Raw genomic sequence first — 25,152 nt, 5'->3', positions numbered from 1 at the left:
AGGGAAAGTATGAGGGCTGAACTTTTGCACGAGAGAAGGAAGCCCGTTTTCTAAGGGATCACATCGTGCTGTGTAGGGCTACTCTTTCCTCATCCTTTTGGGCATGTGGGGTCAGAAAGGCAACACCATGCCAAGAATACCTTACAGGACAAAGCAAAGCATCTCCGTGGTGGTCACAATGTACTCCTGGCATATGCTTTGCAGGCAGGGTTAGTGTGGAGGAGTGGCTTGGCATTGGAGCTAGGACTTGGTAAACCCACCAGCCAAAATCTTCAGGGGAGGAGGCAGAGAGAAACCTGGCATCTGCATCAGCTTTGTATCCCAGGAGAATGCTCTTTGTTCCAAACCCCGTGGGGTCCCTTATTCCCCACAGTGATAAGCCCAGGACAATGGACCCAGGTTATTATAAGAGAAGAAAAAAGCAGAATAAATGTCCCTCAGTCACACTGAATACCACAGTGCCAGGTACCGAACTGCACGGTGCAGTACTTTCTCCTGTCCCCTGGTAATGCTCGTACACAGTGGCATGTAAAGGGCAAAACACGGGGGTGATTTTGAGTTTGTGACTCAGACGAACTTTGCTGTTCTCGGCATTTGGAGCACTTTTTTTTCTGGTCTTTTTTTTTTTTAAGTCTTTTTTTTCACAGAGCAGCGTGACTCATTGAGGGTCACTGAACCCCCATTGCCGGTTGGATGTTGCAATACATTTCGAGTCATTTGGGGCTTTTCCTTCTGAAAGTCAGTTCCTTCTCTCGTTGCTGCCCTGTAGTCCACCCGCTCCTTTATCCAGCTCCAAACCCAGAAAGCTGCTGTTGGATTGCATTATTTTAAATCTAGTGAACAAGACCGGGTTGAATGCCAGGGCTCCATGTGGGTTTTTGGTGCACCTCCAGGAAGGCCTGCAATCTTGCTCGGAAAGTTGACATTTTCCTGATGAGAGCTGAGGTCCCTCACCTACAGATGATCTTCGAGCGTTTGGGGTATTCATAACATAGGTTTGGGGTCGTATGGTATAAATGCACTCCTTGGAATTGTGTTTTATCTCACTGGATTATAAAGGTTTTTGGGAAATCAAAATGTAACAGATAATTGTTAAGTGAGAACGGTCTCATGGTTCTTTGTACTGGGCTGGCCTTTAAGAGGTCTGAGGTTAATTCCTGGCTCTGTTGCTAACCCCATGGGTATCCCTGAGCAGTTCGGTTAGGGAACACTGCCACAAAAAGCTTCTCCGTAAATGAAAGCAAAGATGCTGCCTTCCTCCCACTCTTTGCTTGTCTTATCTACTTGGATTTTCGTTGTGAATGAGGTTTGTTGCCGTGTGTCTGTAGAGCACCTTGCAGCGTGTGGTCCTGATTTGGGCTGAGGTCCCTGGATGCTACTGTAAAGTAAGGAGAAGATGATAAAAACACCTCCACCGGTTTCTGGCCTAGGCCACTGGAGGCATGTGGCTGCATTTCCAGAATCAAAAGTGAATGTCTGTTCAGTTGCTTATTGGTTCAATCTGCGCAGCTTAGACTAACCTGCGAAGATTGAATCAGCTTCAGGCATTTTGACGGTCTGCATTTAGTCCTATTAGGTACATTGTGCTATATAAGAGCTGAGCATCGCTTCTTTAAGGCAACCTAAATTTAGGTTTCACCTAACACACGGGATCCAGAATCGGTGATAGATGCAAAGGACCAAACATGGCAAACCTCCAGGTTGTTCCAGCTCATGCCGGGACAGGTTTGTTAGTCATCCCTAGCTCGTTCATTTGAAGCTTATTCATATAACTGCCTGCCACAGTATTCATGGTATTCGTTGTCAGGAATGCTTGTCAGTCCAAATGGAGAGTGTCATGCCTGGAAGGCAAATTTAGACTGAATTTTTGCATGGTCACTCTTCAACGGTGGAATAACAAACCGGGGAGGTGAACAAAGGCAGGCATTGAAACTGTGTTTTTTTCTTTTAATACATTGTTTTCCATAATAATCAGCAGGTACAAGGACCTGCTGACTTCTCGAGGGGTGGGGTTAGGGCTAACCAGGTGGTGGTGCGAGTGGCTGCCAAGTGCAAAAACCAACTCCCCTGGGTTAAGTTTCTTTCAATGTTGTTGTGGTTTAGAAACAATGCCCATTCCTCTGGAAGGAGGTGGAAAAGCAGCCAAAAAAAAAAGAAAAGAAAAAATGTGTTTCTTCAAAAACTCAGCTGTAGTCATTAGCTTCACACTGCCTACAACTAAAGGGATTCTGCAGTGCTGCCTTGAGGCTGACGAGGATGGATGATGTATCAAAGGTTCGGCATGCGAGGGCCAGTATAACAAGTGCTTACAGTGCTCTGACATTGCACAGGCAGACAAGGGTCTTTGGGTAAATCTGGTATCTTTTATTAGACCCACTCAAAGAGTTGGAAAAATTCTTCTTAGCAAGCTAGGACGAACACCCTTCATCAGGCTGAAAGTTTGCTAAGAAAATGTTTTCCAACTATTACAGTTAGTTTAATAAAAGATACCGGATTTACCCAAAGACCCTTGTCTTCCTGTGTCCTTAGACCAACACAGCTACAACCAACAACCCTGATATTGCATAGACCTTCCTGATGGTGCTTCTTCTATTTTAACAACAGCTGTTGATATACAGGGTCTTCATAAAGTCCTTGTGCACTTTTAAACTTTAATAAGTTTAATAAACTTTAATAACTTGTGCAAAAAGACTTTATGAAGACCCTCTATTAAGGGTATTACTATGGGCTGCTCATTTTCTTTTGTGTGCGAGGGAGAGGCAAAGGTGGTAGGAGGCGAGGGGACAGGAGGACAAGGGCTGATGGGGTGAGTAAATCAAATGGGCAGTCCTGGATTAGTGGAGTGAATCCAGTAGCAACCAGTGAGAAGGTGGGAATAGAGGTCATCAGTTGACGGCAGCGATTGGCTGGTGCACAGCCATGCCGGGTGCATGGTGCTAAGCCCCTAAGAAGGGCAGTAGGCTTGCACGGGGCTATCTGGTGCTCCAGCAGCCGGGATAAAGGAGCTGAGTGCGGCAGGAGAGTCAGCTTACTGCTGGGTAGTGCCCTGGCAGCCTAGGGAAACTTTCTGGGTGAGGGCTGCCCTGGATGGACACGAGAATCCATGGGCAGGAGGCTGCAGGGCCTAATTTCCTAGAAAGATGTTTCATTAGTTTTAGCAGAGAAAAGGACCGAAGAGAAATCTCAGTCTGCTGCACTGCCTCGGGAGACCCGCGAATCTGCTCTGCCACTCCAGTGCAATCCAGCCAAACTCCACTGATGCTGCCCGCTCTATCGGTGTCAGCACGAGTTATTCCAAATTGAGGTCCATGTTCAGGGAAGTACATGCCTAGCTTCAATCCTGCAACACCAACGGCACTTAGTGCTTAAAATACTTTGTTGACCTGGGCCTCGTAGTGGTATAACCGACTGATATTTTGGGCTGGCAAATCACGAGATAACATGCGTGCATTAGTGCTGAGGGTCAGTTGTAGTCACTCTGAGGACTGATCTCTCTCTCTTTCGCCGCAGGCAAATGAAGGGCCTAGTCCATTTTTCCTGTCTCCCGTTATCTCCCAGGGCACTGTGCAATGCCAGGAACTGGTATCATTGTCCTTAAGGGCTGCAGATTTCCTTTGGCAGACTGCTAAATTTATGGAAGTACCATATGGAGTTTACATTTCTTTTCCAGTCTCTCTCTGTCTAAACCGTCATCTCTAAAGGCCGGCACATTTGGTCTATTCTAAAGGTTTAATATTTGACCAAACAATTGACTTATCTGCTTTATAACTATATAATCTAGTTGATAACCAGGGGAACCTTGGCCAGCGGTGACCTCCTTTTAGGGCCAGGTCTGAATCATGTCTCTCAGCCATCAAGGTTTCAATTTCCCCTCTTTTCTGATTATCCTAAGCTTTTTCCAAAGCTCTGAATTTTGTGCAGCTGCCCTCCAAGGTAGACGCGCGTTGGCCATAGTAGCAAGGCAGTGGAAAGGGATACCAGCATGCTTGTTCCTCTTGATGTGCAAAGTGTTGGAGAAGGTAACGGAGGTCAGTAGGTGACGGGGTTAGAGATCCCTTCTTCCTGATTCATGCAGCTGGATCGCCTTGAATTTGTTTCCTTTTGGTGCAGGAAGGTAATTCCTTGTATCCATGTGGGATGTAGGGTATTCCTGTTTAGACAGATGCCGGTCAGTGGACCCTCATTAACTTTCATCTGTGGGCCTGCTATAGGGGATGCCTGCTACGGATCTCAGCTGCTATCCTGGACTTTAGACATTCATTGCTTCCAGCCCTGGAGTTTCCCTCTTTCAGTCGCAACCAGACACTGGTTACCATGAAATGAGGTACAACTTGGGACTGTTGTGTATACCTTGAACACAACTTGGACTTGTTGAGGACTTCTGCTACTCTGAGCAGATTTGCTTTGCTCTGTGCGCCTTATGCACTCCCTTCTGCACCCAGTCCATAGGAGATAGGAATCCATTACGGTCCCAGGTAAAGGTTTAATCCTTTAACTCATGTTCTAGAAGCTCTTGCTTTTGACTCTGAAAATCCTTTGTTCACTCCTCATTGCAACCAAGCAATACCCACCAAAAAAACCCACATCTTGGCCTCTTCATTGTAAGTCTTTTTTTCCGGGTTGAAAGCTGACTTGTTAGTCACCAATTGTTAGATCCTCCTGGAAAGCCAAAAGGACAAATCCTTTGCAGAGAGCCTGCTGTTTAGGAGTCAGGATGTGATGTCGCTGGAGCAGAATGACCCTGCTGAGAGAGAGGGTCAAGCACTGGGCAGTGCTGCTGCATAAACCTATGGAAAATACGAGCTGCAAGATGCCCTGTCTTACACCCGTGGTCTGCAGCTGAAGACTCACGGTGCCACGAGTGGCAACTCCTCACTATAACACACGGGACTGACAAAGAGGCGCAACGGTCAGGAATCATCCCTGTTGTTCAGGTGGGTGGGGGGGAATCCCAGGTCCACCCCAGGTTGCTGTTTCTTGGGGTTTGGTGGCTCAGCAGAAGAATGCAGAAAAGCAAGATGCACTCCTTCCAACAGAAACGGGCCTGAACCAGTGAGCAAGACACAGCCACTCCTGACCTTAGGGTCAATTTGGATCTCCTTCTACTTGCTAGTTCATAGTAGATTTCTTTGTCACAGGGCCAACCGGTTACCAGGGTGCAGTTTTAAGGATGATGCTTTTGCTGCCTCACAGGCTCCAGATAAGGCTTATACACGATAGCTGTCCCTATTCTTAAAGAGGGCACCTAGGGTCATGTTGGTTGCTCTTGAATGCACGGTGGCATCCCTTGTTCTCAGACCTGGACCCTTGGGTTGCAGCTGAAGCATCAGCTTCCCCCCAGTTCCCCACTTCTTCCTCTCCACCTTGACTCGAGTGCAGTGATGGGCCCCATCGGCTATTTGCTCAAGACAAACCTGATGATATCTTCATGGCCCGTACATTGTAATGCAATTCAACAAGGAGAAGTGCAAAGTGCTGCACCTAGGGAGGAAAAATGTCCAGCATACTTACTGCCTAGGAAATGACCTGCTGGGTGGCACGGAAGCAGAAAGGGATCTTGGAGTCCTAGTGGACTCCAAGATGAACATGAGTCGGCAGTGTGACGAAGCCATCAAAAAAGCCAATGGCACTTTATCGTGCATCAGCAGATGCATGACGAATAGGTACAAGGAGGTGATACTTCCCCTCTATCGGGCGCTGGTCAGACCGCAGTTGGAGTACTGCGTGCAATTCTGGGCGCCGCACTTCAAGAGGGATGCGGATAACCTGGAGAGGGTCCAGAGAAGGGCCACTCGTATGGTTAAGGGCTTGCAGGCCAAGCCCTACAAGGAGAGACTGGGGCACCTGGACCTCTCCAGCCTCCGCAAGAGACGGTCGAGAGGCGACCTTGTGGCTGCCTATAAGTTCATCACGGGGGCACAGAAGGGAATTGGTGAGGCTTTACTCACCAAGGTGCCCCCGGGGGTTACAAGAAATAATGGCCACAAGCTAGCAGAGAACAGATTTAGACTGGACATTAGGAAGAACTTCTTCACAGTTAGAGTGGCCGAAGTCTGGAATAGGTTTCCAAGGGAGGTGGTGCTCTCCCCTACCCTGGGGGTCTTCAAGAGGAGGTTGGATAGGCATCTATCTGGGGTCATCTAGACCCAGCACTCTTTTCTGCCTATGCAGGGGGTCAGACTTGATGATCTATTGAGTTCCCTTCCGACCCTAACATCTATGAATCTATGAATTGTCTACTGTTAAATCTGCGTGAGCAAATGTTACCTGCTTCCTATGTGCAACGTTAAAGGGGAAAACAGCGGAGGGTATTTTTCAGTGCTGGTGTCAACATTGAGGGAAGGAGCATTGGCTACCTTTGTAGAAGAGGCAGGTGCCATGGAAATACTTTACTAAGTCATCTGGCTCCTGCTTTAGAGCCCCATCTCTATTCCAGCCCCAAGCCTCTACGGAGCCCGCTTTTGATCACTCTTTTTGAACAACCAGCCCGAGCAGAGCTGAGCCAAACTCTTGGTTCACTTAGTGATCAGGACAAAATGAGACTTGGCAGCGTCTGTTGACCTTTACCACACAGGAAAACTGTTTCATGTATCTTGATTTTAATTGTTAAAACAACAGCAACAATCAAGAAAACCCAAGATGAGCGTTTCTGCTTTCCCCCTCCCCTTTCCTTTTCTTTTTGATGTTTGTTTTGAAGTTTAGCCAAAGTCCCCAACCTTAGTGTAGGGGACCCCATCATTTGGGTGATCCGTGCTCTCAGAATAAGCCACCTTAGGAAGCTGGCGTCGGTCGGGGGCCTTACAGGCTGTGTACTGGAGAATAGCCTTGGGGCTGAATTTGCATTTCTGCTAAATAAATTTAAATTGCTTTCATGTGTCAGTTTATTTAGTGTGTCAGAGGATCAGTTACACAAGGTTTTGAGACGCACTGGCTCAAAAGTCAAATACTTTTTATGGGGCTTTTATTCTAGAAAAATAAGCGGTATAGGCATTTAATACAGCCAAGGTAATGGGCATATGTGGGCAGTGAATCCGGGGAAGTGGGTCCTCGGTGAGTGCCAGAATAGATAATTGAAGATGGATGGGTTCTCAGAGTTCAGGCTCCATGGCAAAGACAAGCCAGGATATTACGTGGGTGCTGTTGAAGCAATGCCAATCTGGGGTGTAAATTGTAAGGGAGATTAGTGATATCCTGTGAACTGTGACAGATTCATCTGCACTGCTCGGTGATGTCCCCTCTGGTGGATAAGTCTCATGAGGGATCATCCATCTCTTCTCAGGTCGTAGCACCACACCTTGACTCTTAGATGTCTTCGGGCTGCTCCCAACCACCCTTCTTGCCCCCATCGCTCATCAGTAGCTTACTCTGGCGCACAAACCCCTCCCTTATTACTTACCCCTTCATCTTATTCTGCTTGTGGCTTTGCTCTTTCTCATCCTTCCCCTTAGCTTTGGAATAGGCTTCCACCTCTCGCCCACCAAACACCCTCCTTCGCCTCCTACACATCTTGCTCTTTCAAACTCCTTCCCCAAATCCTTCCTAAGCAATGGCTTCACCCTCAGTGGCCAACCCCAACCCTAACCCTAACATCCTCCCTTACTTGGGAACCAAGTCCAGTGCTTTGTGTACATGCTTTATTCTTCTCCTTCCTGTGAAGCACCGGTGCTTTTTGGATGCCACATAAATGCAAGCAAATAATGTGTTGTAATCCCAGGTACAAGCAAAAAGATCTTCAAAAGCCACACGTTACAAGGACCGCCGAGACTGACAGTGCCCCTTACCTATAACACAGCTCTGAATCCTGGGAAAGGTGGAGGCGCTTCTCAGCTGCAGTTGTTTGATTTCCTTCATTTTTGAAGTTTGTGTATGTATGACATCTCCCTTGGGCACTGCTTTCATCGGTACTTGAGAATCCTTGTTAGTTTATTCAAATATGATTTTACTGCTTTCTTTGAGCAAAATAACTTCCGGCCCTAACATTTACTTAGCTATTGATTTCTGTCAGCAGAGCCCCTCCCTCCCTCCCCCTTTTTTCAAGACAGGTCTTAATTTATAATAATAAAAATGAATTACCACGCGTCTAGCTCCTGTCAGCCAGAAATATCCTAAAGCATGTTACAAGCTTTATCTATACCCAGAAGGAAGAACATTCCCCACGCCGAAGAGATGAGAGTTGTTGATGTTTCTGTTATGTAATATTTCTGAGTACTGTTAGATATATTTATAGGTACACATGGGCGACTGGTACTTCCTTAGTTGGGGGAGCACGTGCCCCACCAGCGAGCAGTCGGCGACTTGGGGGTTCCCACCACGGCTGATTGTACTGACCTGGGGGGAGGGGGGATTCCCCCGCAGCCGATTGCACCACTGGGAAGCAGCCGCGGCGATCCCAGAAGTGGACGTGGCACTACATCCGGCACTCCCACTCCCCGGCTGGCATTTGCAGGGTGGGCACCGGCACTCCCGCCTGCCCCTCCTGCCCATCGCCTAAGCGGAGAGCGCAGCCTGTCAGGGGGTGCACCGGCGCTCTCGGGGGTTGCATGTGCTCCCCCTACGTGTCACCACTGTAGGTACATAAATCACAATGTTCAAAATGACAGAGTAAGGCCCAGCGAGATTTAGCTATTCGTCTACCACCATGCATGAAGTCTGGGGCAGAGTCTAGAGCTAGGGACAGAAGTTGCACTTAAATCGGTATAAGTGATGAGAAACCAGTTCAAATCCATAACACAGCAGACAGTCAGTGCACATAAACCACTTTCAAAATGGCCAAAACCAGTTTAAGATAAACGTGGATGGATACAGTGTCAGATTTAACTGATTTAGGTTAAATCAGTTTATTGAACTTCTGTCCCAGATCCCCTCCAGATTCAAGTTAACTCACAGTCCCCCAGCATCCCAGGATGCTTAGCACCTCCCCGACAAACCCTCGCCCCCCCTTTGCAGGGGCTATGGCCCAAGCTGTTTGCTTCAGCCCAGCAGGGAGGCATGCTCTAGCGCCCCCCAGCTTCTGGCCTGGGCCACTGCAGGCATGTGGCTGCATTTCCAGAATCAAAAGTGAATGTCAGTTCACTTGCTTGTCGGTTCAATCTGCGCAGCTCAAAGTAACCTTCAAAGACTGAATCAATTCAGCCTTGGCCTTTTTGACTGTCTGTACTTAGCCCAGAAGTCAGCCCCAGCTTTGGTTATCCCCAAGATCATTTTTCTCAGGTGTGGCTTCCTACACTATCAGGAATGTAAGATTTTTTCTTGTCAAAGCCAACTTGTCATAGGGGCCAGCTGGCTTGTCCAAGTTACATTGGATGTGTGTGTGACAGAGCACATGTTGGATTTCTAGGTCACAGGTTAAGGTGTTATGCTCTTAGACCATCCTTCCTCTTGTTCTTTTGGCTTGCCTATGTGCATCCTTGGGGTAGTAACTGCCTCATCTGATGCACAGTGCTGAGAGCATCCAGGTTAAGATGAATACTTCAATATTAACAATTAAAAACTTACTTAAGAGCCTGATTGCAAATATTGCCAAAAAAAAAAGCAGCTCCGAGTTGCATGGTTTGCTCCCACAAGTTAGGAACGATTAGGCTAGTGCTATTAAAGTGCTATTAAAGAGTAGACTATGAGAAGGCATCGATGACATAAGAAGTTGCTATTTTAAATTACTAGAGAAGCAGCCTTGTTGCAATCTTCATTTGAGACCCAGCACACATATCAGAGCAATGGCAGCGAGGAATTGCTTGCAAGGAATTGCTTGCTTGCTGATTGCCTCAAAGTGCCTCTTTTTGCATCCTTTCTGGAATGGATCTGAGGAACGATTGTTTGGGACGAGGCCGTTGCTTTCTGGGTTGTATAACTAGCAGTGTGGTAATTTCTCCGTCCCACTAGTTCCCGCTAAAAGTTTTTCAAGACATCTTCTCCTCTTGTTAAGAATGAAATGTCAGAAAGCATCGCTTCTGGTTCAGAGAGTGAAAACACTAATCTAGCTCCTTTCCCGGTTTATATTGAAAATGTCACTATCCCTCTTTCACATTTCGTTCAGTGGCAGTGTTAATACATTTCTATTTGAGCGGAGAGAGTATCAAAAGTCAAACAAAGGGCAGCGAGTCCTGTGAAAAGACAAGTCAAAACTTAACTTTCTACAATAAAGTCAAGACGCCAGAGCTCTAAAGGAGAGGAAACCCAAAAGCTGTATTTTTCGGGGGTTAAACTTGCTAGTTCTCTTAATAAACACAGCAGTTTGGGGGCGTTTTTTGTGTGTCTTCTGCTTTATTCATCGCTTTGCACTGTAGTTTGTACATTATTCAGCAAAGAGGCCTGAATTGAAGATTTCTCTTAGTCTTCTAGTACCAATGGATTTAAGACCATGAATGTGATTACATTCATCATTTCAGTCCCCAAGCCTCTTACTGTTGTGTTGCAAACCTGTCCGTATCTACTGAAGGAAAAGCAGAACTTGTGTTTCCCTGATGACTTTTCTGTTGAGTGACCTGAATTTCCGGTGGATCTTAGGGGCTTGGCTTCCTCCGCCCTTGCTAAGGGAGTTCGGTAACTTAGTAAAGCTTCGGCACGAGAACCGGGCAGCTATCGGCATCAGTCTATGGGCTACGGTCCATTTGCAGAGCCGGGCTTCCTATTAAGATAGAAATATTTGTGACCGACAGGTTATTTCAACGTCATTCATAAACCTCCACGATCAACCTGAGCTGCAGAGTTTGGAGCTGAATTAGGGCTTCTCCCGAGTTCCTCATATGCCTGTCCAGAGTGGGGCGAGAAGGGTTTCTCTGACGATAGCATATGCTCTACAGCTGTTCATGCTATTAACTGTCTGAACGTCTCCGGAAACAAAACAGAGCTCTCTGTCCAAATGTGTCTTTGTCTCCTTCCAGTAGCTGTTTCACTTAAGAAGATCGATGCACTTGGGAACAGAGTGTTGGCTCAGGCTCGAAATTTGTGCTTCCGAATGATGGTAATTCATAGGAGTCACCTTTGCCGGGGGCTGATAATTGGGGAAAGGGTGGGATCTCCCAAGAGCAAATTCAGGGGGCAGCCTTAATCCCACGGGCAGCGCCATGCTGGGACCCCCCATGCAGAACAGCTTGCGGGTTCAGGGCACCGAAGTCCCCTCGTTTGCTTAAAAGATGGGAGGTGATTAGCATGCAAGCAGGTGATAATAGGTGTACAAGGGAAGCTTTGACAAGTGCGCTTGTCGCTGGTGATTCCCAACCGCCAGGCCTCGGTGGGGATGAATGAGTCTGCTTTGTTACTCTCGCTGTAGGAAATCCTCAAACTGGGAATCATCTAAGTGCCATAATAAAAGCCTTTCAGTTTAGAAAATAAAAATAATAATGGAGGAAACACTTATCCTCCTGGGAAATTACAGTTTCCAATTTGATAATTGACCCCGCAATGGGCTCGAGAGTGGCTGCATTATAGGTTTCGGGCTGCCCTGTTGTCTGATCTTTGCAGCTGCCTAATTCTCTCTCCGTTTTTGAAAAGCACCCTGACACAAAGTTGGCTTTTTTTTTCCTTTCCCTTTTCAAGAGGATCTCTAGGTTAAATCGTTCATAGGATCATTAGCTACATTAGAAATTCCCTCCGCATATGCTGAAAGGCTCATCATATTCCTACAAGCAATGGGTTCCTGCAAAGGGATTGCTAACGAGGAAGGTCTTATATACCTTATGCTATATTATTTGAGGGAGGAAAGAAAATAAACCAAAAGGCAGGGGGAAAAAGTTGATTTTGGTCAAATCCTTAGTTGTCTTTGCCATGTCATTTGGGTCTTTGTAATCATTTTAAACTGCACGGGGGTTTGCCTGAAAGTACAATGATTTTTCAATGACTGTCATTTTCTTTGTTTCTTTCAGGCTGGTTGTTTCAAAACTCATTACACTTGGCATTTATTTACAAAGGCTGGAAGCAGCTTGAACCATAGGTGCAGAATGAAAATTGATTTATGGGGGTGGTGTGTGATCTAGAAAATGTCAATTTTTCCCTTTAGAGGCCATAAATTAGTTTGGATTCCAATGAGCTTTTATACCCTACTTATAAACCAGCTCCAGAGGAACAGTGCAAAATCTAGGAAGATTAAAGTAGTCAAACAACACACCGGTATCTGAATGTTGCTGAACCAGCTTTATTCCAATGCTCCTCTCAGAGGGAACTATGCATCCAAATTCAGCAAATACTGATGCATACCCTACATCCGTCTCTGCATAATATTGTTTTTAGGGAACGAGCTTTTGGCTGGGGAAGGAGCCAGTTGCTGCAGTACAAATGTTTAATAAGCTGGTTAAAAATAAAACAGATATGAACCTTTTGAAAATGCAGGCCTATGCATTTTTAATGTGATGGCAGGTCTTTGAGGCCAGGTACAGACGCTACGCTTTTACCAGTATAAGCGATCGGAAACCAGGCTGTACTCGGAACAGGACAGAAGTTCAGCTCACAAAACCTGATCATACCCGTAACAGAACAAAAGTTCAGCACACAGACTGGTTTAAAAATGGCAGAACCTGGTCTAAGCTTTGCCGCCCCCCCAACAATAAAAAGGGCAAATGTATGCTGTATTTGCTACCAAGCTAAACTGTACCACTTACAGAAAATTGTGCAATTTAGATTGATTCTGCCTCGGGCTTTTTGAATGTCTGTACGTGAGCCTGGTACCTGATTTTTAACTCTTATAGGATGGTTCAGTTTTCAGAACAGAGATGCTTGGCACTTTCTGTCCAACGGGTCCTTTTCGGGCCCAATGCATCCACGTCTCAGCACTTCAGAAACAGGCTGGTTTGAGCTAAGGTCCTGATTTTGCAGAAACTTGAACCATTTGGCGAACATCGCACTTACGATGTGACTGCTCACATACACCTCACTGATCTCTGGTTGCCTGTGCAAAAAGTCCTCATGTGGCTGGGATTTTAAGGATGCGGTGAGGTGAGACATTGCTTACATCCCAAAAAATCAGCACCTGTGGATTTGACAGGAGCAGAAGTGATGCCATGGCAAATCTTCAGAGGATATCAAAGGAAAGGAGCTATGGGAATAACCATCTCAACATCATCTAGAAATACTAGGCAAGACAACACACCTATCTCTTTTTCACCCCTCTCCCCCACCTTTTATAACTTTATCTGTCTCTATATATTGGAAAACTGTTGTAGATATAAATGTACAGAGAATTTTTTTTTGCAAAACTCTTGTTGGTCTAATAAAAGATACCATCTCTACTACGAGTCCTGATTGCCGGAGAGAATTTTAGCCTTTCAGCAGAAGTGCGCGACCGTGTATGCCATGGTCTTGAGAAGGAGCCAGTAAACATGACAGCAGTGCAAACTCAACGGTGAAGTGCAGAAAGGCAAGCCAGGGGAGCTCAGCGTTATCGCGTAAACCGGTTCTTTGACTGGCTACGAACCTTTGGGCAAATCATTCATTCTCCATGTGCATCAGTCAAGCTGAGCATAATTTGGAAACCTAGCATGAGGAACAGCTGCTGCATTCCTGGGTAAATAAATGACAACACAGCTCCGCCGCTCCCTTGCCAAGAAGCCAATCTTCAGTTTAGAGCCTAGCGTTACTAGTGCATTACGTGACGTTCAATAAAATGCAGAAGCACCTGGTACTCGTTGCCCAGCTTTACCAGCGTTGCCCTTAAAGTGCCTCGTGCGTCTAACTCCGCAGAGGTAGAATTCCCTCCCCCTGCGTGCAGAAGCCTTTTTCCACTTTTCTGCAATATTTAGTTCTCCCTAATAAGATACGATTGGTGCAAGGACTTCTGCATCGGGTGAATGAATGCCTGTAGCAAATAGATGTAGACCACTGCAGCGTGCAATGCCTTGGAGCGATATGCCCTGGTGAGCGGAGGTCTTGGGTTATTAGGGAACACGTTGAAGGGTTCTTGTTTGTGAAACAGGCTTTGGATCCTGCCTTAAATGTGGCCTCTTTCTCTGCTACTGGAAAGAAAGCTTTGGAAGGCTGCTAAACCTCAGAGTCCCTGAGTGCTGTCATCAAGGAACTAGAAAACCTCTTTGTGCGTGCACACGTGAGTGCACAATAACGTATAGAAAAGCCTTAGAATGAAATGGTTCCTGGCCCCCGCTTTCTGGAGACTGTCCCCGAGATTAATAATCCTGCTTGTTGGTTACAAAGCCAGGAAAGGGAATTTGCATGTTAATGACTGCCACGTCTCACAACACAGCAGGGATGATATCTTTTCACGTGTGCTTGGACAAGGAAATTGCCTCCCCTCCTCTTCCTCCCCCTCCAGTGGGTATTCTGTATGCAGAAGATACTGCAAAAATAGGCAACCTCGGGCCAGGTGTATATTCCAGCCGTATGACAGTGCCACCTTCAATACGGGGCCATCTACATGGTCTTTTGAGTGAATATAACCTAACGGATGTATTATCTGGGGAAGTCTGGGGAACTTTACCTGCCAGGCAGGCTGTCTGACACACCAAGCCAGATTGGTTTTGGGTGCTGCTTTGATAAAGCTGAATTCAGGCTCCATCAACCACGATATCGCTTTTACATCTCATCGTTTTTAATTTCCATTCCTGTCTTTATCTTTTGCTGTTCTGCAGTATGTCTCTCTCTCCTCAAATTGCTTTGACATCTTCTCTAGCGCATCCAGCTGAATCGCAGCACACTTCCCTGACTCTTCACTTTATATTTGTTCCATCTTCACATCTTAATTGAGACTTCACAGGAGCCTTTTGTACCATAACAAGGACCTACTGCATTGTCCTGAAAATACATCACCAAGGGCAGCATCATTTGCTAATATCTGCTGTCCTTTGCTTCATCTTTATCTTGGCTTCCCTTTATCTGTGGTCTGTCGCCACCCAAAACTACCTCCCCTATTCCACATCTCCACTTAGTTGTAGAAACCTCATTTGGGACAAGGCAAGTTAATGTTGTAACTAAGGGGTGGTTATCATCGGGTCTAATTAAACCTCTTCTGATTTCCACCACGTGTTGGTTCATTTGGTCCATTTGCTTGGCTTTTGGGCCACCATAACATTTTGTATGGAGCACAAAGATGACATCTGTTTGCAGCCGTTGTGAGTCCAGGCTGCTCTCACGAGCTTTAGGGATGCAGAGGGCCTTGTCTGAAGTTGGAAACGAGCACCAGAAATTGCTACGCTATATAATGCTCTGAGCCGGGCAAGAAACAAATACTTTTTGGGGCTTTCCATTAATGGCAACCAACTTTGTAAAAGAACTGGTTTATTTTAAATAAATAATTCCATTGTCTTAATCTCAGTTCCAGTATTTAGCGAACGCTGCTCCGCATCTCAGAGCCACGGAGAGGGCTTGAGTTGAGAATATGCCCCATAGGACCCATCAACCTCGTGTGCCTTTCGTTTGTCACTAAAGGGGCTTGACCTTCACCAACCTGCAGGGCTCAGAAAACCTGGGACATCAATACTTTTTAAAAACCTAAAAAGTCACATGAAGTTTGTTGGGCAGGTTCTGGGCTCATTGTTATTCTCTTGTTACTTGACTGGCCAGCATCTCTTTCATCCGGTAGCTGGGAATGTAGAAACTGCCTGTACTTCTGAGATGATGACCTGCAACAATTTGAATGACGTGCATCCGATTTGAAGAAATGCCGTGCAACTTGCCAACCAGTCAATGAGTGCTGAAAGCAAAGATACCAGCAAAGAAGACCGGCTTATGTGATATGTTCGGATGGTGAATTTGTTTTGGAATCCTTTTATGTCTCCTCTCATAGCAGCCAAAATGGAAAAGGGAACAATTGGAATGATTCTTACTTTGCAACATTATTTAGGACTAATACTAAACTGCCCCAAACCAAACATTTCTTTCAGTACCCATAACTATCTACCAAGTCTTTGCATTAAAATCAGTGGGGTAGCTTTTGGTTTTAAAGACTTTTAAACATGGACGAAAGAGAAATTTAGCCCAGCATGTGCAGAAGGATATGTTAAACTGCTTGTAACCATTTCTTGTTTTGTCAAGCTGGGTTAAAGAGGTGATAAAACCAATGAATTTGATTAAAAATGAGCACTGTAGCAGTGTTATACGTGCACGATACATAACTCAATGAAATCCTTGCTTTAAATAGAATTTTGTAACTGTGTTGGGTCCTGATACGTTTAGGATGTGTAGTTTGATTATAATAACGGTTTTGTTGACGTCCAATTATCCAGTCAGTGGATTATCCTGGATCCTACATGGCATGATGAGATAGTAGAGGAGGCGCACCCTCTTTCTTGAGTTAATGAGTGTCCTACATTCACTAAGGCTAAACTTTGAGGCCATTTGTGTTGGGGGACATGGTTATCCAGTTCATGCGGAGGATCCTTCAATGATGCGTATAGTGATGTGACTTTCTATCAGCTAAATGGAATGAGAAATCAAAGTGGCTTAATTGTTGGCAGGAGGTGATGCGAGTCCCAAAGTAGCAAGGACTTGGGGCCCAACTCAAAGTCCACTGCAATCCCAAGGAGTCTGGTGACCGCAACGGGCCTTTGAACGAGTCCTTGAAGATACTGTTTGTACTGTAGCTCATCCTATGGTGGCTTGACAACATCCCAGTTCTTTCACTGTACGAGGATTTCATCCTAATATGATACCTAAGAAAAAAAGACGGACTTCTGCATTTGTTCCTTTATCAGTGATAACCAATAGCGATGCCTCAAAGCACTTGGAGCACTCCTGATCCTTGTTATGCCCCATGACCAATATGGCAGGGAGGACCTTATAAAGTAAGGTGCATGCTGCTGTCCTTTCTCCATCACTTCACTCCTCAAGCCCAGCCTGCTATTAATATCAATGGTGCAATAGCAGTGTGTTGTGTTCGTTCACATTCACTGAAGAAGAGGCAGGCCTATGGCTCATCTCTCTTCCCTGCCATTTTCTGGGCATTGGCAACTGCAAGGTTCGATGCTCTGAACATCCTCCCTCTTGCACCCAAGGTGCATTTGTTTAAGTCTCTTCACTGCTTAGGTGAGGCTTGAAAGTCAGCTAATCAGAGCCTTGGGTTTTGGGTCACTTGTGTCCTGAAAAAGCTATAGTAATAGTTTTGGTTATGGCTGAGTATCAACATTAACTTGTAGCTCTTGGATATATATGGTCTTTTTAATTCTAGATGAATGCGTTACGCTGAAAGTACCTGGGGATACATCCCAAGTGCACATGGAGAAGATAAGAGATCTGTTAGTTCACAACATCGTGCAACGTATCTGTATTAAGCTTACTCATTCGTGTATGGGGAATTGCTGAATTCTGATGCTAAAATCCAAACCTAAGCCCAAATCTATCTTGAGGTTTATCATCTCCCCTTGTTTTGAAGTTTGTTATCAGTCTCTTGAGATATTCAGGACACTTTCAAATGGTGGGATGGAAGATGCTTTGTGAAGATACTGTTGGTTTACCCCTTACGTGTTCTTAATTAGGCAGATATGCCATTGCTAGATGTCCACGTGACAAGCATTTCAAAATGAAATTACAGACTCTGGCCTATCTGAACTCTCTTTCTGTGACCATTCAGATAATTTGAATTCCCATTCTGGCCATTTGAAATGCAACTACATCCCTCTGTATGTACAGTTTATTTATGTTAGGTTTTTATTACAGTATTTCTGGAAACTTTTATGTGGGTTTTAAACCTTCTTTTGTGTGTCATTTTATGTTATAGATTTTTTTGTGCATAAATCGCATGTATGAATGGGGAGTGGGGGGCAGTTTCTCAGAGTTCAGATAAGTGCAGATCTATGGTATTATAGTGCTTGCATTTGTGTGATGCCCACTGGTAAGGGAGCATATCGCTGGTGTGTGTAAAGAGAAGAGTATCCCCTCTGCGTGCTATTTTGCTGTTCTTTATTTTGCGACTTAAAAAAAAATATCCCGGCTCCCGAAGAGCTCGCTCTATCATCCCTGTTTCCAGAAGCGTTCTGTTCTCTCCTTATCTGAAGTTCAATGCCGAGCTCACTCCTAAGGCCATCTTAGCATTGCCATTTTCTTTGTCACCTCCAGATCAGCAAAGTGAGACCGGAGCACCTGCCAGCCCTGGGCGGGTAAGAGAAGAGATTGGGATCTGAGCAGAGCAGTCTCAGCCATCCCGCCTCTTCCCCAGCACCGTGTTCAGGATTAGTTTCGTACCAGTTTGCATTCGCCGTATAAGACCTTTGTGGCCTTCGAAGCTCAGACTGCAGGGGCTCGTGCGTGCAGTCTGTAGAGGATGTAATAGAAAGCTAAGTTAATATTGGCAGACCTCATTTCACCTGTCCAGGCTGCCTGGAAAGTTTTTATTTAAGTCAACATTAAATCTCATAGAAGGTGACAAAGTAATATTGACTTGACTGGTTTTCCATTTAAAAAGTCATTATAAAAAAAACAAAAACGGCCAAGCCAACAGTAAATGAAAGGTAATTTTTTTTCCATACTGTGCTTAACAGTGCAAAGTCCCCAGGGGGACCAATTATCTGCACTGACAGCCCAGTATTTGGAGCCTCCCCTTGTGTCTTTCTCAGTCTCTCGCCCTCTGGCCACTTCTCATGACCTGCCAGGAGCAGCCTGCGTGTCCTGCTGGCATGTGTCTGCTGCCCACCAGGAAATGATGTCTACTGCAGGCTCGTATTTATAACCAATCAGGAAGTGTGCAAGGTTATTTGTGACAATCTTTTTAGCTGGGTAGGAAGCAAAGCATTGTGTGTGTGTGTCTGTGCGCACACGCGTGCGCGCTTTGAAGGTTTCGTTTAACACATGTCAGTGAATTTTGTTTTAATTAGAAAGATTTAAATATAAAGCATATTTGAGACAGATGGTGACGGTGACATCATCCTTTGTTTTGTTCCTATTAGCATAGATTCGCTACTTTGCGTTGAATCCCGAGTAGGATATTTAGGCTTAAACACCAGATCTCTTTGCATCCTTTCCCTTTGGTGTTTTCAGGCCGTCTGTTTCAGTTTTTCATTGGCACCTCTTTTTCCAGCTCTGGGCGCCTTGCCTGCATCCAGTGCCCTGCTTCCCCATGTGAAATAAGCCTTATGAAAGCTTAGAGTTGGGCATCTTAACCTAGATGAATGATAGCAGTTGCTGATCCAGCAGGAAGGTCTGGTGGACATTCCCCACCAACCTTAAAGACCTTGAGGGTCGTCACTGGTACAGAGGATCAAAGTATATTCCCCTTTCTGAGCTCCTCTGCCAGAAGCGATCTCCTCCTCCCCCAGCCCTCTTGGTTTTCCTTATTTCTCTTTGGCCCATTCAGCTTCTCCTTCCAAAACAGCTCTTCCTCTTCCTCCTCCTCTTCCTCATGTCACTCACTCTGGAGACCCTCAGGGACCCTCAGCACATGCATTTATCTGTCACCAGTCCTGACCTCTGTCCCTGTGCCCGTTCCTGCCATGTGTGGGACAAGGCTACCACCAACATGACCGATACCAACCTGTCTGCATGCACCATATATGCTGCAGCAACATGACTGTTGGCATGCCCCATATATCTAGATCTAGAGCTATAGATCTAGAGCTATACTAAATTTCCCGTATTCCAAGCCAGATTAGCTTAACCAAATTCCAAATCCGTGAGTCAGTCCAGAACCAGAAGTGGCCCTTACTACTGGCAAACCTCCTCCATCCCCACCTGGTCAAGATACTGTGACCTGGGGCTTCACGTGTTCCCAAATCCTTTGGCGGACATCCTACTTGCAGGCCCAAGCCCCAAGGCTTGGGGTTCGGATGCACTCGGGTTTCGCTTGCCCTTAGCCATAAGGCCTCAGGAGCAAGCTTGGGAGGAGTCTCCCCTTTCCATAAAGTGGGCTTAAAGCTAAGGTTAAGTATGCATTACCTACCCGGGTACTGTCCCATGCCAGCAGAGCAGTCTTCCCCGGGTGCAACTAGGAAGCCACTGCAGTAATCACGATATTTCCCCTAGGCAAGCATAGACTATGCTTGATCTGAGCCGAAAGGCTGAGAATGTATATACTGGACCAACGTGACTGATAACATATATATTGTCTGCTCCCTCCTTTGGTCTGAGGCAGTGGGGTGGCAAGGCGTTCCTCTGCAATAATAATGATACCACCTAAGTCCACTTTCTGATTTGCTCCGAACCAAGTGGGGAATGCACCTCATTTCCCTCTCCTTCCCCACCGCCCCGGTCCCTTCCTTTCTCCAGCCCCCTTTGTCCTCCCTTTGGATTGCATTTCACTCTCCATGCTTTCTGGGCATGGCTTTCCTTTGCACAGCAGGCACTGGTCTCTGCTGCACAGAGGTGGGGGAAGAATTTGCCTTTATCTCCCTGGCAGCACATGAAAAGCCCTGGCCACAGGATGTGTTTGTGCACGTTGAGCTGAGAGGGGAGGAAGGGAGCGGAGTTATTCTCTGGCCAATCGAGTTTATTTATTTATTTTTTTTGTTCCACTTTTCTGATTGTGCCCTTGAAGATTCCTGCTCTCCCTCCAACAAAAACAGCGCTCCGATCCCTGTTGCGCTGCTAGGATGAAGTGGCTGGCACAAGGGGTTAGGTCGATCTGCCAAAAGTACGTCCTCTTTGACCTCTGCTAGAGACCAGTGGTGCAGGGAATTAATGCACCAGCATTTCCCCGATGGAGGCCTGGAAGAGGTCACAGGTGAAAATGTGCTTGGTGGCCTGCGTACCATCCCCTGTATCGACTTATTTTATCTATTTCGGGTTCATTGGACAGCCTCGTACAATACAGCAGGGATGTTTTAGCCTGCCTCTGGAATAACAGTTATTTGAAGGCGCGCTGAGAAATCTGTGGATCTTTGCATCGTTCTGTGCATCTTAATTGGTACGATGAATTTCAAAAGCATTGCTTTAAAATATATAACCCTCTTCCCCCCCCTTTTGGACAGATCTGTATTGGATCATAGCTCAGTGCTTTTATACCTGCTGTTTAACGTTGATACATATAAATACAGCTTGGTTTTTCTTGGCCACGCAAGGAGAAGCTTGGCGTTCTTTATATCTTGGGGGTTTCAGAGTGATGTGCAGCACGAGAAGCACAAGTAGAGTCCAGTTTCTGTCTCGGTGTAACCATTTGATTTTGGGGGGAGCCTCAGTTTTCCTTCTTGGAAAATGAAGTTGATGCGTCTAAGGATATTGGTGAGGATTAATTAATGAATGGCCATGATTAGCCACTCTTAGAAGCAGAAATCCCATTACAATAAATGCACAGCACTGACCAAGTTTGGCACAAAAGCTGTTTTGCCATCTAAGAATCCGAGTCTTTTATTGTGCTGGAGAAATTGCATCGGACTGTTTATTTAGTAACTAAACATTCAAAGAACTGTTTTGTTTTGTTTTGTTTTTATAAAACCAGTAAGAGCTGTGTTTTTCTGTTCCGGCTGTGCTGCGGGTTGTTTTTTTCAATACACTACACTATGCGCGGGAGTGCATTTTATGTCCTGGCTGGAATTTGGTTTTGGTACAGGTTGTGCCCTTGGCCACCAGTGTGGATGGGGCAGTAAACCCAGTCACTCAGTCTATACCAGGACGGGCAATTATTTCGGGTGGTGGGGCGCTTACCGAGTTTTGGCAAGCTGTCGAGGGCTGCATTTCCCTCTCCGGTGCAGGGAAACAGGAACAGCCTCATGATCCCAGGCCAGAAGCCTCTGCTAGACAGGGGCTTCTGGTTGCAAGGGAGGAAGGGGCTGGGTGAGCCTTGCTGCTGGGTCCTGCCACCGGCTTCACCTGGGTCCTCCTGCCCCTGTCTCCTGTCATCTTTGACAGACAGCCAAGAGCAAATAAATATTAATTTTCTAAATTTTTTAGGGGCCCCACGGGCCAGATAGAATGGCTTGGTGGGCCGGATCTGGCCCCTAGGCCGTATTTTGCCCACCTCGGTCTATATGGTTCCTATGTTGGTTGTATGTCTTCCAGTGGAAGAGCATCAGTCTCCTCAATGGAACAAAGATCTAATGAAATCTCATCTCTTTCATTCTGGAGTTCACTTGCATCTCATTCAGTCCTTTTACCAGCCAAGATGCATCTTTTTAAATAAGCCCTGTTCCCTACGTCTACACAGAGCAACTCGAGGCAGAGGGGGAGATTTGGGGCAGAAAGTGAAGTTCCTTCAGCCATCGGGGCTGTTTTCACATTGCAGTTGTTCTGCTCAGGCCAGAATCCAAGGAGAGAATATTTATTTCTTGGTCTAAAATTATGTACAGTATAAACCATTTTGCCCTGAGCTGTTTATAAAGCAAAGAGGCACTTCCTCTTCTCATTCCTCTTGTTTAATCGATGGTTTCTGTTTAATCCCTGAGTGCAAAGTCATGGACGAATCTCTTTTTTTTGCCCTTTCTCTAATATTAGATGGTCCTTGTCCGAGTACTAAAAACCAATCAAATGTACACAGAGAGAGAAATGAATTCCTTGCACTACTTCCTTCCACTAGGTTATTACTCAGATATTCTGAAGTATCACCGGGCAATAAATAAGTAAAGACCAGACAGGCCCTATAGGCACCCTCCAGAATGATGCCAATTCTAGGACAAATAAATAAATTATCTTTGGAGTCATAGTTCAGTCCCTATTCTTCCGGCACGTCTCTATGGTTTTCATGCAGTTTAGGGACCATGATAGGGAAGGTTACCAAGCAATCTGTACCTTGAAAGCAATTAAATGTAAGCAGCTTTGTTTATATATCCACAATGGTCAGAGCTGGAAGAACAGAAAACTGAAGAAGCGAAGATTGCTGTCTCTGCTAGTTTAAATATAGGGCGCGCATATAACCCGAGTTCCTCGCTGAAAGGATGTGCTTAAAAGAGAAAATCCCAAATGCCTATCAAGGATCCTCTTCTACAACCCTCTGTAGTTATCTCACCCTGACACTTCTATTTTGCAGAAATTGGGATGTCCCTTCAAGTCATCTTGGCTGTGTGCGCCCTGCTTTTTTTTTTTTTTTTAAGGAATCCCCCTCGTACACTAAATACCGGTGTTTCAGGATGTTTTCACTCTGTGATCCAGATGCTAAGCTAATGTGAATCCAGTGCTGTATTGCTAAAAATGAAATGAGTTGCACACCTTTACTTCAGCTGGTGATCGATCTGGCTCCATGTTGCATTACTTAGGTGGGGAAAGCCAGACAGGGATTGATGTTATCTTGATGTGCAGCTGAAAAGCTCTCATATGGCAATCTTGGAGAGGTCTTGCGGGGGCGGGGAAGAAGTTCAAAGCCTATGGGTAGACATTATAATTATGCATCCAGTGCTGCCTTGGCTACTTCCATCGGCTTGAGTGATTTTCTTCCTATGGATTTTCTGAACAGGAGCGATTACTTAAGTGTCTGCCGCAGTGAAGCATCCAGTGACATGACACGGTCCTGAAAAGCAGAATATGTGAAGAACGCCATCTCTCTGGGGCCCTGCGCCGTGGAGTATTTTTTTTTCCCCTCTCTCTCAAGAGATTTGTACTGAACTGCATTGTATCCGCAAAAACTTGCGCTGTTTGTACGTGCCAGCACGTTGCTCGGATCTGTACCACGATAGCGTCTTTACCTAGAGCGCAGGTGACTTTTTTGCTGTTCAGAGGTATGGATGCATCTGCATGTTCCCGCTGTATTGGGTGCACCTGAGAACAGATGAGACCCACATTAATGTTGCTCTGGGACTCAACGTAGTCCTTCACCAGTGCAGGGTAACCTGTCACCAAGATAACATCAACGTAGTCCTTCACCAGGGTTTAGGGCACCGAGCTGGGAATCAGGAGACTTGAGGTCTTCTTCCGGGCTCTGCTACTGAACTTTTGGTATGACTTTGGGCAAGTTGCTTTCGCCTCTGATTCCATGTGCCTCACTTCCCTCCTCTATAGCACTTTGACTTATGGAGACTAAGTGCTTAACTGAGAGCGAAATAGCATTAACTGCAGAAATTCTCTATTGGATAGCTGGCTTCGAGAAAGAGAAACCTCCGACAGGCCTAAAAGCAGCTGGCAGAGGCTTAATACGTTTGCAGAATCCAGCCCCAGACAATAAGTGTAAAGAGCCAAGTCCCTAGCTGTTACCTACAGACACCGCTTAAGAAATCTCCCTCATTAAACTGTAAACACATAAATGATTCTTTTATCATTGAGACGCCCTGTTTACTTATCAGGTTTCATCCTGCACAATCTCTCTGAAGGTTCCTGGATGTCCACTAATAGCCCTGGCTCCTTTTCAACTCTCCTTGCCGAAATGATGAGCTTACATAATGCATGGTGATTTTGCTTTGAAAATGAGTGTCTTGCTCAAATATCTACTCAGCAAATGCAATGAAACTGCTGGGTAAACATCATAAAACGCTGATCCATTGACGGAGCATTTTTTCTCTTGTCTAAGCAAATGTAAACAGAATTAAGCTATTGCTGCTTAAAAGCTTTTGTTCGGGAGATCACCCCCGAAGCTGAGGATGGTCTTTCATGCAGGCACAGGTTTTTCTGGAATGTTTAACCTCTTATCTTAGCTCCCACATTCCCTCTTAATCTCGATCCCCTCCCCGTCTTCAAATTCATAGTCTCTTGCCTTCAGCGTCACCCCTGATCATGGGCTTAAAAAAGCACTGATAACACATGTCTAGTGTCAAGATCCAGGTGATAATTTTGGATGCTAACGGTGGGGCATGAATGACCCATCTCAGGGTCACAATCCTGCCCCTCCTTTTGGGGGACAGCAGTTTGTGGGCAGTTTCTCTCAGCACTGTATTTCTAACCCAGTTTCATTAAAAAAAAAAAATTTCAACTAGGCAGGTGCGACAGCTCGGTAGAAAGCCAGCCGGACTGCTGGGGGCATGATTTCTATTTGGGGCCCAAGTAGGCAATGTACCTAAGCAAGCATAATGACTGCAGCAGACCGTAGGCACATGATTACAGTGAAGGACACGTTATTAGATTCTGTGCTGAATCTGGCTGTGGGGTTAGCACAACAGGGTTATTAAATGAATTAATAAGTAAAAGGCTTCAGATTCCATCCAGGCAATGTGAACTGTTTATTTAATGTCTTAAAATGCTGCAGGCTTGTAATATAGTTGACACTTGGTTTCTCTTGGTCCTGAACCAGTTAGGCTGATGTCTTGAGACGTTGGTGTGCTGCACAGACATCTCAGCCACGTTTGCTCCCTACACCTCTTGCATTCTGTGCGGTGTCAGGCTTTTGTGTTTTGGTTTTCGTTTGGTTGGGTTTTAATTTGTTTTGCG

At 45.7% G+C, this 25,152-nt stretch overlaps 1 long non-coding RNA gene across 2 annotated transcripts in view; it reads left to right on the top strand.

Moving 5' to 3' along the window:
* The window catches only part of LOC112551090, a 105,972-nt gene extending 92,768 nt beyond the window's left edge, over window positions 1-13,204 (top strand). The window contains exons 3-4 of one of the 2 annotated variants that reach the window (XR_003095239.1): window positions 10,884-10,960; window positions 11,862-13,204. This is a non-coding gene — a long non-coding RNA (uncharacterized LOC112551090). Of the gene's footprint in view, window positions 1-10,880; window positions 10,961-11,861 lie in introns of both variants that reach the window. The other variant, XR_003095238.1, reaches the window with a different exon arrangement.
* Window positions 13,205-25,152: the final 11,948 nt, after the last annotated feature.

This window comes from Alligator sinensis, unplaced genomic scaffold (genome assembly GCF_000455745.1).
Source record: "Alligator sinensis unplaced genomic scaffold, ASM45574v1 scaffold611_1, whole genome shotgun sequence".
NCBI lineage: Eukaryota > Metazoa > Chordata > Crocodylia > Alligatoridae > Alligator > Alligator sinensis.
The sequence above is the reverse complement of the archived record's forward strand: the minus strand, read 5'-3'. Positions and strand labels throughout refer to the sequence as shown.